The sequence below is a fragment of the Carassius auratus genome, unplaced genomic scaffold, assembly GCF_003368295.1.
Source record: "Carassius auratus strain Wakin unplaced genomic scaffold, ASM336829v1 scaf_tig00215942, whole genome shotgun sequence".
Lineage (NCBI taxonomy): Eukaryota > Metazoa > Chordata > Actinopteri > Cypriniformes > Cyprinidae > Carassius > Carassius auratus.
The window spans coordinates 172,819-186,602 of record NW_020528322.1 but is presented as its reverse complement, the minus strand read 5'-3'; positions in this window follow the sequence as shown (position 1 = coordinate 186,602).

The following is a 13,784-nucleotide window of genomic DNA, read 5'->3' as shown; positions in this document are numbered from 1 at the left end:
AAAGGCAAATAAATGCTGTTCATTAAATTAATATATGTATCAAAAAATCCAGAACAATAAAATGCATCATCATTTCCACACAAAATATGAAGCAGCACAATTGTTTCCAACATTGATAATAGTCAGAAATGTTTCTTGAGTCAAATAAATTGTAATGATTTCTAAAAGTGATTTCTCATTCAACACTAAAAACTGGAGCAGTGATGAAGAAAATTCTGCTTTGCATCACAGGAATAACATTGCATTTTATAGTATATTAATATTGAAACTGTAATATGACTGTAAACAGTATATTAATATTTTCAGTCGGAAAAGGGTGGATTGCCCACTTCAGGTTAGTGGAGAGTTCCTGCCTCAAGTGAAGGAGTTCAGGTATCTTGGGGTCTTGTTCACGAGTGAGGGAAGGATGGAACGGGAGATTGAGAGGTGCAGCTTCTGCAGTAATGCGGTCGCTGTACTGGTCTGTCATGGTGAAGTAGGAGCTGAGCTGTAAGACAAAGCTCTCAATTTACCGGTCAATCTACGTTCCTAGTCTCACCTATGGTCATGAGCTGTGGGTCATGACCGAAAAGGACAAGATCCCGGATACAGGCAGCTGAAATGAGCTTTCTCCGTAGGGTGGCTGGGCGCTCCCTTAGACATAGGGTGAATAGCTCGGTCACTCGGGAGGAGCTCAGAGTAGAGCCGTTGCTCCTCCACATTGAGAGGAGCCAGCTGAGGTGGCTCGGGCATCTAACTTCCCAGGGAGGTGTTCCAGGCACGTCCCACCGGGAGGAGGCCCCGGGGAAGACCTAGGACACGGTGGAGGGACTATGTCTCCCGGCTGGCCTGGGAACGCCTCGGGGTTCCCCTGGAAGAGCTGGAAAAAGTGGCTAGGGAGAGGGAAGTCTGGGCATCTCTGCTTAGACTGTGCCCCCCGCGACCCGGCCCCAGATAAGCGGAAGATGATTGATGGAATATTGAAAACTTTTTTGTACTTTTAATATTTCACAATATTTTCTATTTATTTATTTATTTTTAACTTGATTTTTGATCAAATAAATTCAGCCCTGATGTGCAGAAGATAGGGGAGAGCGGGGTCGAAAGTAACGTGGGACGGAAGTAACAAAGTGATTTTCTCGGAGCCTCTTTCTGCATTTGCATTCCCAGCTATGACAGCATGTTCAATCCTTGATGGAGCTGAGAAATATCACGTGATTTCTTCATCGTTTCCAGAAGTTAGGTCCATAAAACTGTTTTCGAGAGCAAAAAGTAAATTATTGAAGCGGTAATTTGTTTTTCTTCGTGTATTTCACAATAATGATCAATCTACAGATTATTTAGTGCTTTAACACATCCTAAAAGTTTGCATTTTCAGATTTTTTCAGTATAAAATTAAATCGAGTTTAAATGTCAGGAGTTCCTGTCGGGGCGAAAGTAACAGTTGTTACTTTTGTCCCGCTACAGTGACAAAAAGTATTTATTTTGTTCCAGTGCATGTTATATTGTGAATTTCTGTGTCTTGCATCATTTCTTACAAATGTTTATGTCACATTATACCAAAAAGAATATGTCTGAGTGAGGGTCAGAAAGACAGACAGAGGACTGGTTTGATCCAGATGTTTTTGAGAGGGCATTTCAGGACATAGAGGAACATCACTCTCTGAGCAGCTGCTTTGTCGCATTTATATTTAGGTTTTAGCCATATCTTAGCCTTTACTCCTCCACCTGTGAATTTGCAGTGTTTCCAGATTTTTATGCATAAAAACAACTGGATGGAAACATAAAAGGGGCCTACTATTACATTATGTTTAGAGTTTTTTATTATGCTATTGTAATTAGTAGAATTTTTTGTTTTTATAAAAATACACTGAAATTGACAAAAAAAAATAACGGGGGTGGGGCGGGTCTGACCAAGGCCATTTCGCGAGTCTAAGGGCCCCGCCCAGAGGGGACAGTGCTTCTGTTTCTCCGCTCTCTGCGCCAATTCTCCCATCCACTCCCTGCCACTGGGGCGGCGGGTAGGTCTGGGCTGGCCTGTTGACGTTGCGGGGACCCGGAGCATTTCGTGGGCAGGTGTCCATTGATGGAGGTGGGGATGATGATCCGGGTCCCGGACGTCCCACAGATCACCCCCGGTCAGGCTGGCGAGTACCAAATACCAGTGAGTATCAAAGGGGGTACATATCCGGCCTTTGTGGATTCAGAATGTAACCAAGCTTCAATCCATCAAAGCCTGAATCAACCGGGGGCATTGGATACAAGCCGCGTGGTTAAGGTGCGGTGCGTACACGGGGATGTGGTGGAGTATCCGGTTGTATAATTAAATTCCGGGGACAAAAGCATAGTGTGGGAACGAATTGGCCCACGTTTCCGGTTTTATTGGGGTCGTTATGTGCGGATGCCTCTTGGGGAAATAAAGCGCGGAAGGAGACCGCACGGGTACAGGTGGGGGAAACTGAGCCAGAACCGCCGGGTTCTGCTTCAGGGGAATCGAACGAAATTGGGAGATTGATTCTATCGGAGCGTGATGACTTTCCTCTGGAGCGGTCTCAGGATGAGACACTAAAACATACATTTCAACAGGTCCGCGCCATCGATGGCCAGTCTTTCCAAACTGCCCTCCCGCTCTCCTATCCGTATCTTGCCATTTTAAAAGACCGGTTGTATCGAGTGACCCAAGACACTTGGACAAAATTTAATATAACCCAATTGTTAATTCCAAAGGGCCGCAGGGAAATGCTTATTCAGCCGTCAGCTACAGTTTCGCATCAGACAGTGCACTATAGACCCCCTGAGGAACAGTTCCACTCATTCTCTACTATAGGAGAGGAAGAATTGTATAAACTTGTTAAATCATCTAAACTTACAACATGTATGTTAGACCCTATACCATCTAAGCTCTTAAAAGAGGTGCTTCCAGAAGTCATAGGTCCTCTTCTGACTATTATTAATTCCTCATTGTCATTAGGATATGTCCCCAAAACCTTCAAACTGGCTGTTATTAAGCCTCTCATAAAAAAGCCACAACTTGACCCCAGAGAACTAGTTAATTATAGACCAATCTCGAATCTCCCTTTTCTGTCCAAGATACTAGAAAAGGTGGTATCCTCACAATTATATTCCTTCTTAGAGAAAAATGGTACAGTATTGTTCAAAATAATAGCAGTACAATGTGACTAACCAGAATAATCAAGGTTTTTCGTATATTTTTTTTATTGCTACGTGGCAAACAAGTTACCAGTAGGTTCAGTAGATTCTCAGAAAACAAATGAGACCCAGCATTCATGATATGCACGCTCTTAAGGCTGTGCAATTGGGCAATTAGTTGAATTAGTTGAAAGGGGTGTGTTCAAAAAAATAGCAGTGTGGCATTCAATCACTGAGGTCATCAATTTTGTGAAGAAACAGGTGTGAATCAGGTGGCCCCTATTTAAGGATGAAGCCAACACTTGTTGAACATGCATTTGAAAGCTGAGGAAAATGGGTCGTTCAAGACATTGTTCAGAAGAACAGCGTACTTTGATTAAAAAGTTGATTAGAGAGGGGAAAACCTATAAAGAGGTGCAAAAAATGATAGGCTGTTCAGCTAAAATGATCTCCAATGCCTTAAAATGGAGAGCAAAACCAGAGAGACGTGGAAGAAAACGGAAGACAACCATCAAAATGGATAGAAGAATAACCAGAATGGCAAAAGCTCAGCCAATGATCACCTCCAGGATGATCAAAGACAGTCTGGAGTTACCTGTAAGTACTGTGACAGTTAGAAGACGTCTGTGTGAAGCTAATCTATTTTCAAGAATCCCCCGCAAAGTCCCTCTGTTAAAAAAAAGGCATGTGCAGAAGAGGTTACAATTTGCCAAAGAACACATCAACTGGCCTAAAGAGAAATGGAGGAACATTTTGTGGACTGATGAGAGTAAAATTGTTCTTTGTTTGTTCAGTTTGTGAGACGACCCCCAAACTCTGAATTCAAGCCACAGTACACAGTGGAGACAGTGAAGCATGGAGGTGCAAGCATCATGATATGGGCATGTTTCTCCTACTATGGTGTTGGGCCTATTTATCGCATACCAGGGATCATGGATCAGTTTGCATATGTTAAAATACTTGAAGAGGTCATGTTGCCCTATGCTGAAGAGGACATGCCCTTGAAATGGTTGTTTCAACAAGACAATGACCCAAAACACACTAGTAAACGGGCAAAGTCTTGGTTCCAAACCAACAAAATTAATGTTATGGAGTGGCCAGCCCAATCTCCAGACCTTAATCCAATTGAGAACTTGTGGGGTGATATCAAAAATGCTGTTTCTGAAGCAAAACCAAGAAATGTGAATGAATTGTGGAATGTTGTTAAAGAATCATGGAGTGGAATAACAGCTGAGAGGTGCCACAAGTTGGTTGACTCCATGCCACCCAGATGTCAAGCAGTTTTAAAAAACTGTGGTCATACAACTAAATATTAGTTTAGTGATTCACAGGATTGCTAAATCCCAGAAAAAAAAAATGTTTGTACAAAATAGTTTTGAGTTTGTACAGTCAAAGGTAGACACTGCTATTTTTTTTGAACACACCCCTTTCAACTAATTGCCCAATTGCACAGCCTTAAGAGCGTGCATATCATGAATGCTGGGTCTTGTTTGTTTTCTGACAATCTACTGAACCTACTGGTAACTTGTTTGCCACGTAGCAATAAAAAATATACTAAAAACCTTGATTATTCTGGTTAGTCACATTGTACTGCTATTATTGAACAATACTGTATATGTGAGGATTTCCAGTCAGGATTTAGACCGTATCATAGTACTGAAACTGCTCTCCTTAGAGTTACAAATGATCTGCTCTTATCATCTGATCGTGGGTGTATCTCTCTATTAGTTTTATTGGATCTTAGTGCTGCGTTTGACACAATTGACCACAAAATTCTTTTGCATAGACTTGAACACTTTGTTGGCATCAGTGGAAGTGCATTAGCATGGTTTAAATCGTACTTATATGACCGCCATCAGTTCGTAGCAGTGAATGAAGATGTATCATATCGATCACAAGTGCAGTATGGAGTACCTCAAGGCTCAGTTCTAGGGCCGCTACTCTTCACGCTTTATATGTTACCCTTGGGAGATATCATCAGGAAACATGGTGTTAGCTTTCACTGTTATGCTGATGATACGCAGCTCTATATTTCCTCGCAGCCCGGTGAAACACACCAATTTGAAAAACTAATGGAATGCATAGTCGATATAAAAAATTGGATGACGAGTAATTTCTTACTGCTAAATTCAGAAAAAACAGAGGTGTTAATCATAGGGCCTAAAAACTCTACTTGTAATAACCTAGAACACTGTCTAAGACTTGATGGTTGCTCTGTCAATTCTTCGTCATCAGTTAGGAACCTAGGTGTGCTACTTGATCGTAATCTTTCCTTAGAAAGCCACGTTTCTAGCATTTGTAAAACTGCATTTTCCATCTCAAAAATATATCTAAATTACGGCCTATGCTCTCAATGTCAAATGCAGAAATGTTAATCCATGCATTTATGACTTCAAGGTTAGACTATTGTAATGCTTTATTGGGTGGTTGTTCTGCACGCTTGGTAAACAAACTACAGCTAGTCCAAAATGCAGCAGCAAGAGTTCTTACTAGAACCAGGAAGTATGACCATATTAGCCCGGTCCGGTCCACACTGCACTGGCTCCCTATCAAACATCGTATAGATTTTAAAATATTGCTTATTACTTATAAAGCCCTGAATGGTTTAGCACCTCAGTATTTGAATGAGCTCCTTTTACATTATACTCCTCTACGTCTGCTACGTTCTCAAAACTCAGGCAATTTGATAATACCTAGAATATCAAAATCAACTGCGGGCGGCAGATCCTTTTCCTATTTGGCGCCTAAACTCTGGAATAACCTACCTAACATTGTTCGGGAGGCAGACACACTCTTGCAGTTTAAATCTAGATTAAAGACCCATCTCTTTAACCTGGCATACACATAACATACTAATATGCTTTTAATATCCAAATCCGTTAAAGGATTTTTAGGCTGCATTAATTAGGTAAACTGGAACCGGAACACTTCACATAACACCGTACTTTCTACATCATTAGAAGAATGGCATCTACGCTAATATTTGTCTGTTTCTCTCTTGTTCCGAGGTCACCATGGCCACCAGATCCAGTCTGTGTCCAGATCAGAGGGTCACTGCAGTCACCCGGATCCAGTACGTATCCAGACCAGATGGTGGATCAGCACCTAGCTTTCTAGACCTCTACTGCCCTGAAAGACAGCGGAGACCAGGACAACTAGAGCCCCAGATACAGATCCCCTGTAAAGACCTTGTCTCAGAGGAGCACCAGGACAAGACCACAGGAAACAGATGATTCTTCTGCACAATCTGACTTTGCTGCAGCCTGGAATTGAACTACTGGTTCCGTCTGGTCAGAGGAGAACTGGCCCCCCAACTGAGCCTGGTTTCTCCCAAGGTTTTTTTCTCCATTCTGTCACCGATGGAGTTTCGGTTCCTTGCCGCTGTCGCCTCTGGCTTGCTTAGTTGGGGTCACTTCATCTACAGCGATATCATTGACTTGATTGCAAATTAAAACAGACACTATTTCAACTGAACAGAGATGACATAACTGAATTCAATGATGAACTGCCTTTAACTATCATTTTGCATTATTGAGACACTGTTTTCCAAATGAATGTTGTTCAGTGCTTTGGCGCAATGTATTTTGTTTAAAGCACTATATAAATAAAGGTGATTGATTGATTGATTGATGCGGCTGCAACGGACCATGGCTGAAGTTGATCACCGGTAAACTTAAACTCAAAATAGAAACAAATATAAATAACAGATACAACATAACATATTTGTGTGCACTTCAAATCAGTCACAATGTATTGTGAATGTAAATGTAAACTTATGCAAACCTAACAATAAATAGAGAATGAATGACTGAATTGTGTTTCCTGTGGTTACTTATGCGATCATACTGAAACAAATGAAAATGAATAAGAAGTTTAAATAAAGCTCATTCTGAAATGAATGTCCTTCGTGTAAATATATGTATGCATATGTGTGTGCGCTGGATACATCCACTTTACCGCTCTTGTGCGGCCACCACTCGGGCCGTCACAATGATCTCGGGCCAGAGGCGAATATCAAACCACAATCCCTTGCCCTGGCTCCAGGTGGAGATCACCTCTCGCCATCCCAACTCACTGATTTAACGAAATTGCAGGCAGAGTTTGCCGACATCTTCTTGCCCCTACCGGGCCATACTAACCTGATTCAGCACCATATCGAGACCGAGCCGGGCGTGGTAGTTCGCAGCCGGCCGTATCGTTTACCGGAGCACAAGAAAAAGGTAGTTCAGGCTGAATTAGGCGCTATGCTTGACATGGGGGTAATAAAGGAATCTAATAGTAACTGGGCGAGCCCGATAGTTTTAGTTCCAAAAACAGACGGCTCAGTCCGGTTCTGTGTAGATTACCGCAAGGTGAATGCTGTGTCGAAATTCGACGCATATCCAATGCCGCGGGTTGACGAGTTGCTTGATCGGCTAGGCACGGCTCCTATTTATTCGACATTGGACCTAACAAAGGGCTATTGGCAGATCCCCTTGTCTCCATTGTCCAGAGAAAAGACAGCTTTCACAACGCCGTTTGGATTACACCAATTTGTTACCCTTCCGTTTGGCATGTTCGGGGCCCCAGCTACCTTTCAGCGCCTCATGGATAAGATTCTGCGGCCCCATGCTGCATATACAGCTGCCTACCTGGATGATATCATTATATTTAGTAATGATTGGCAGCGGCATATGCAGCATCTAAGGGCTGTCCTGAGGTCGCTGAGGGCTCACGGCCAACCCAAAGAAGTGGTAGAGAAGACCAAAAAGGAGGTAAGGCAGTTCTTGGGGCTGGCGGGCTATTATAGACTGTTTATTCCTAATTATTCGGACCTCACCAGCCCTTTGACTGACCTTACTAAAAAGGAGGTGCCAGATACGGTCCAGTGGACGGAGCAGTGTCAGCAGGCCTTTACTCAGGTCAAGGCTGCTCTGTGTGGTGGGCCGTTGTTACACTCTCCTGATTTTTCTCTCCCTTTTGTTGCAGACAGACGCGTCGGACAGGGGGCTGGGGGCTGTCCTGTCCCAGGAGATAGAGGGGGAGGAACGGCCGGCGCTGTACATTAGCCGGAAGCTCTCGAAGAGAGAGGCTAAGTACAGCACCATCGAGAAAGAGTGCCTTGCCATCAGATGGGCCGTCCTCACCCTCCACTATTATCTCCTGGGACGGGAGTTCACCCTCTGTTCGGACCACGCTCCGCTGCAGTTGCTCCAACGCATGAAGGATACCAACGCGCGGATCACTCATTGTTATCTAGCTCTTCAGCCTTTTAAGTTCAAGGTGATCCACAGGCCGGGTGTTCAGATGGCGGTGGCTGACTTCCTCTCCGGATGGCTCCCCGGCCTGAGTCGGGCGGTGGGGGTATGTGGCAGGGGGGGCGTGGTTTAGCGAAGTCTGCAGCGGGAGAGAGAATCAGGAGACCAGCAGTAAGTGAGTGGTTTGGGCAAAAATTATCAGAACCTGTTTCTTGTTCTAGTAATTGGCGTGGAGAGAGTATAAAACGCCAGGAGAGTCGGAAGCAAGCGAGAGAGAGACGGACTGCTGACCCAAGCCGGAAACGGAAACCGGAAGGAGTAAAACGAAACTAGTGCTGACGTGTCAGAATAAGAGTCACCATTTGGGTGTTTGTAACCTTTTAGTTCTTTTTGTTTATAATAAACCTGTCAGCAGTTCAGCTCTTCTGCATTGGTGGGTCTGGCATATGGCATCTTTCTCTTCACAATACCCCATAGATTTTTTATGGGGTTAAGGTCAGGCAAGTTTGCTGGCCAATTAAGAACAGGGATCCCATGGTCCTTAAACCAGGTACTGGTAGCTTTGGCACTGTGTGCAGGTGCCAAGTCCCGATGGAAAATGAAATCTGCATCTCCATAAAGTTGGTCAGCAACAGGAAGCATGAAGTGTTCTAAAACTTACTGGAATATGACTGTGTTCACCTTGGACCTCAGAAAACACAGTGGACCAACACCAGCAGATGACATGTCATCGCAAACCATCACTGACTGTTGAAACTTTACACTGGACCTCAAGCAACGTGGATTGTGTGCCTCTCCTCTCTTCCTCCAGACTCTGGGACCCTGATATCCAAAGGAAAGGCTAAATTTACTTTCATCAGAGAACATAACTTTGGACCACTCAGAAGCGGTCCAGTCCTTTTTGAAGCGAGAGGCTTCTGACACTGTCTGTTGTTCAAGAGTGGCTTGACACAAGGAATGCGACAGCAAAACCAATGTCTTGCATATGTCAGTGTGTAGTGGTTCTTGAAGCACTGACTCCAGCTGCAGTCCACTCTTTGTGAATCTAACCCAGATTTTTGAATGGGTTTTGTTTCACAATCCTCTCCAGGGTGCGGTTATCCCTATTGCTTGTACACTTTTTTCTACCACATCTTTACCTTCCCTTCACTTCTCTATTAATGTGCTTGGACACAGAGCTCTGTGATCACCCAGCCTCTTTTGCAATGACCTTTTGTGTCTTGCCCTCCTTGTGCAAGGTGTCAATGGTCGTCTTTTGGACAACTGTCAAGTCAGCAGTCTTCTCCATGATTGTGTAGCCTACAGAACTAAACTGAGAGACCATTTAAAGGCCTTTGCAGGTGTTTTGAGTTAATTAACTGATTATAGTGTGGCACCAGGTGTCTTCATTATTGAACCTTTTCACAATTTTCAAATTTTATGAGATACTAAATTTGGGATTTTCCCTAGTTATCAGTTATAATCATCAAAATTAAAAGAAATAAACATTTGAAATAGGGCTGTAGTTATCGAATATTTTAGTAATTGAGTATTCTACCAAAAATTCCATCGATTAATTGAGTAATCGGATAAAATGCGTTTTTGCTTAATTAAAGTGCAATATTAATTATGCAAGAGAAAATAAGACTCCTGGATCTCTTAAAATTAACAACCAAGTTTCCTTTTTTAGAAAAAAAAAGTTTTTAAATGCATAGAATGCAATGCATACATCAAAAATAAACATTTAATTATTACCCATCGTTTCTCTGTCTGTACTTGTTCAGTGAACAATGACAATAAAGTTTACAGATGAATTAAGTGCATTTAAGTGCCATTCAGTTGGGGTTTTAAATAAAGCATTTTCTGAGATGCACATTAAACATTAAACACATAAAACATTTATTTAATATATATTTGAAAATTTATTTAATATATCTTATTGAAAATTAAGCAAACTTAACTTTTTGGTAAACAAAGGGGATTTACTATTACAAGTAAAACATGGAAGAAATGTTGTGTGATTAAACCTTAAAAAAATTATGTTTGATTTTTATTTATTTTTTTGTAGTAGGCTATGTACATTCTGCTGAACAATAGTAATACATATCTGGCAAATAATTGTCTTTAAACCGGACTTTTATTTTGACGGGTTGACGTACCTTTACAATTCTGTGTATGTGATGTGACGCTAGTTTTACTCAAATCAAATGGTCAAATGCTCATGAAGTGACTGTCAGAGCAGTTCTGGAGATGTTGTTCATGTATTCACGTCCTTATTTAGTGAGACAGCAGATGCTGAAATCACTGGAGCGTCACGCGCACTTCAGTGTGTGTTAATAAACAAAGACGCGCTTCTGCCCCATTTATTAACAGAGACACACAGAACATGCAGGATTCATATTTAAATAGACTGTTCCGGCTTAATATTTACAGATATTAGTCCATATCGTGATTTGATGTAAGTGCAATGACCTATTTTTGATAAGTCGCACCAGAGTATAAGTCGCATCAGTCCAAAAATACGTCATGATGAGGAAAAAAACATATATAAGTAGCACTGGACTATAAGTCGCATTTATTTAGAACCAAGAGAAAACATTACCGTTTACAGCCGCGAGAGGGCGCTCTATGATTTCAGTGAGAGTCTACAGGAGCACTGAGCTGCATAGAGCGCCCTCTCGCGGCTATAGACGGTAATGTTTTCTCTTGGTTCATTTCTCTCAGTTCATGTCAAATTAATTTTGATAAATAAGTCACACCTGACTATAAGTCGCAGGACCAGCCATACTATGAAAAAAAGTGCAACTTATAGTCCGGAAAATACAGTAATTCATTCAAAATTTGGCAAATTCCCTGCCATTCATCGTTAAACTGTAAATTCCGTTTTTATGACTGGATTCCGCGATTCCCTCCGCGTTTTCTGCATCGATGAATCATAGGTCCATAGTTGTCATATGCCAGCTCTATCTTGCAATGGACACACGCCACAACGTTCTATTTACGTTTGCCCGCGCCCTCAAATCAAAACACTGCTGACTCCTTGCAGTATGCGATTTTGGCCGCAGCGCTTGTCTCCTTCCACTTTGTGGGTGACATAAACGCGTTGTGTCACATTAAAAAAATAATTGCGAAAGAACCTGACGTGAGATTTAAAATAAATTAAAAGAGGTTTCGAGGCAGAGGAATTTGCCTCGATCATTTTTTGTAATCGAGTTACTCGAGGAATCGTTTCAGCCCTAATTTGAAATATATCAGTCTGTGTGTAATGAGTGAATGGAGCAAGACCAAGTAGTCAAGCAAATAGCTGATTCTCCAAGCCTCTTACTACTGAGGGACCTGAAAGAGCCCTCCATCAAGATTTACTCCTGCCCTGTGGTTTCTTAACCCCCACCTATTCCAGTGATGAAGACAACAGGATGAAGGGAAAGGAAAGGTAAAAGTGAAAACTGTTATAGGGAACTTCTAATAGTTCCAGAGGATGACGATGAACAAGTGTATGATAGTGATGGAGAACCAGATTTCTACATCCCCAAAATAATGCAAGATAAGACATATCCTACCATAATGATTGTCAAGGACGTGCCCTACATAAAAGAGGTGGTGTGGAAGATTTTTATTAGGAAGGTTTTAATTAATCAAGTATATAATCATTGTGAATCTAGCCATTTTTGCTGCTAGTTATTATTCTATTAAAATCTTATAGGCCTAAAATCTAATAGAAAGTTGCCTACGCCCTGGAATGTACAAAACTGATGAGAAACACATGGTCAGACATACATTGAGGGCCTGTGTTTAGAATAAATCAAGCAGAGGGCCTCTCCTCTCTAGGGATGTATGAAAAGTGTAGTCTAAAGGAAAAGTTTGACTATGTGGAACCGCCCCATATAGTGTATATAAGGAGAAACCAAATAGCATTCGAGAGATCTCCTTGCAAGGGGCTCTCGGCTTTGTTTTGCTTAAAATAAAGTCTTTTCTTCTGAGAGAAAAATCCCTGACTGAGTTTGATTCTTCGGAGAACAGGCAAAAGACACCACAGTGGAAGGAAGTTCCTGTGAGAAACATTGAATCCAAATGCACAACCATTTGAACCTTTTGGAGGTGTGGAAAATATTGATATTGAATTATAGCATGTGCAATTGGATGGGAGAAATGCAGAGGAAGAAGTAGCTTTATCTGAAAAGGGAGAAACAAACTTACCTGAGGACACCCTGGAAGAGAATGTGGGAAACTCACCTGTCAAGGAACTGGATTCCAAGGCCGTTGATGCCAACAATGATGAGTGTACTGAGGATTTGATCAGGAATAGGATGTAACCTGTTAAGGGAGAAAGAGGACGATGATAGTGAAATACTGATTGAGGACAATATTGAAAGAAATGAAAATACCCCTGTGCAGGAAATACCTGAGCCAGAGTCCAGACGTTCTACCAGAATCAGGAAGCCACCTGATAGGCTAACTTACACATCATTAGGAAACCCCTTAGTGTTAGTTATGCAATCCCTGTAATGAGGTTTAAACAAAGCCTTCACATAAGTCCTTCAGTTAGATGATTTCCCTAAGGTTAGGATATTGACTGCGCGTTCACACCACCACCATCGAGAGCTACAAAAATCACTCTGGACGGTCTGCTAACAATTCTGCAGAAAGAAATGTGACTGCTCTGACATAGATCGAATGCTTATCTTATATTTAAAGTGGCTGCAAAGCAAACAAGCTTGTTGATCTTGTGCAGACTAACCACAATGAGGGTAACGTTATAAGTTAACCCCATTAAATATTGTTTTGGACAAAGTATTAAGATCCTCGTATGTATGTAATAATAAGCACTGTAAAAAATACTCTGATCCAAGTAAAAGTCCTGCATTGAAAATGTCACTTAAAGGGTTAGTTCACCCAAAAAGGAAAATTATGTCATTAATGACTCACCCTCATGTCATTCCAAACCCGTAAGACCTCCGTTCATCTTCGGAACAACAATTTAAGATATTTTAGATTTAGTCCGAGAGTTTTGTGTCCCTTAATTGAAACTGTGTGTACGGTATACTGTCCATGTCCAAAAAGGTAATAAAAACATAATCAAAGTAGTCCATGTGACATCAGAGGGTCAGTTACAATTTTTCTAAGCCTCAACAATAAATTTTATTCCAAAAATAGCAAAAACTATGACTTTATTCAGCATTGTCTTCTCTTCCGGGTCTGTTATGAGACCATTCAAAACACTGCAGTTTAGTGATATCTGGTTCGCTAAAAAATCATTCGATGTAACCGGATCTTCTTGAACCAATTCACCAAATCGAACTGAATCATTTGAAATGGTTTGAAAATCATTTGAAAATCGTTTGAAATCCAATAAGCATTAATCCACAAATTACTTAAAGGGTTAGTTCGCCCAAAAATGAAAATTATGTCATTAATAACTCACCCTTATGCTGTTCCAAA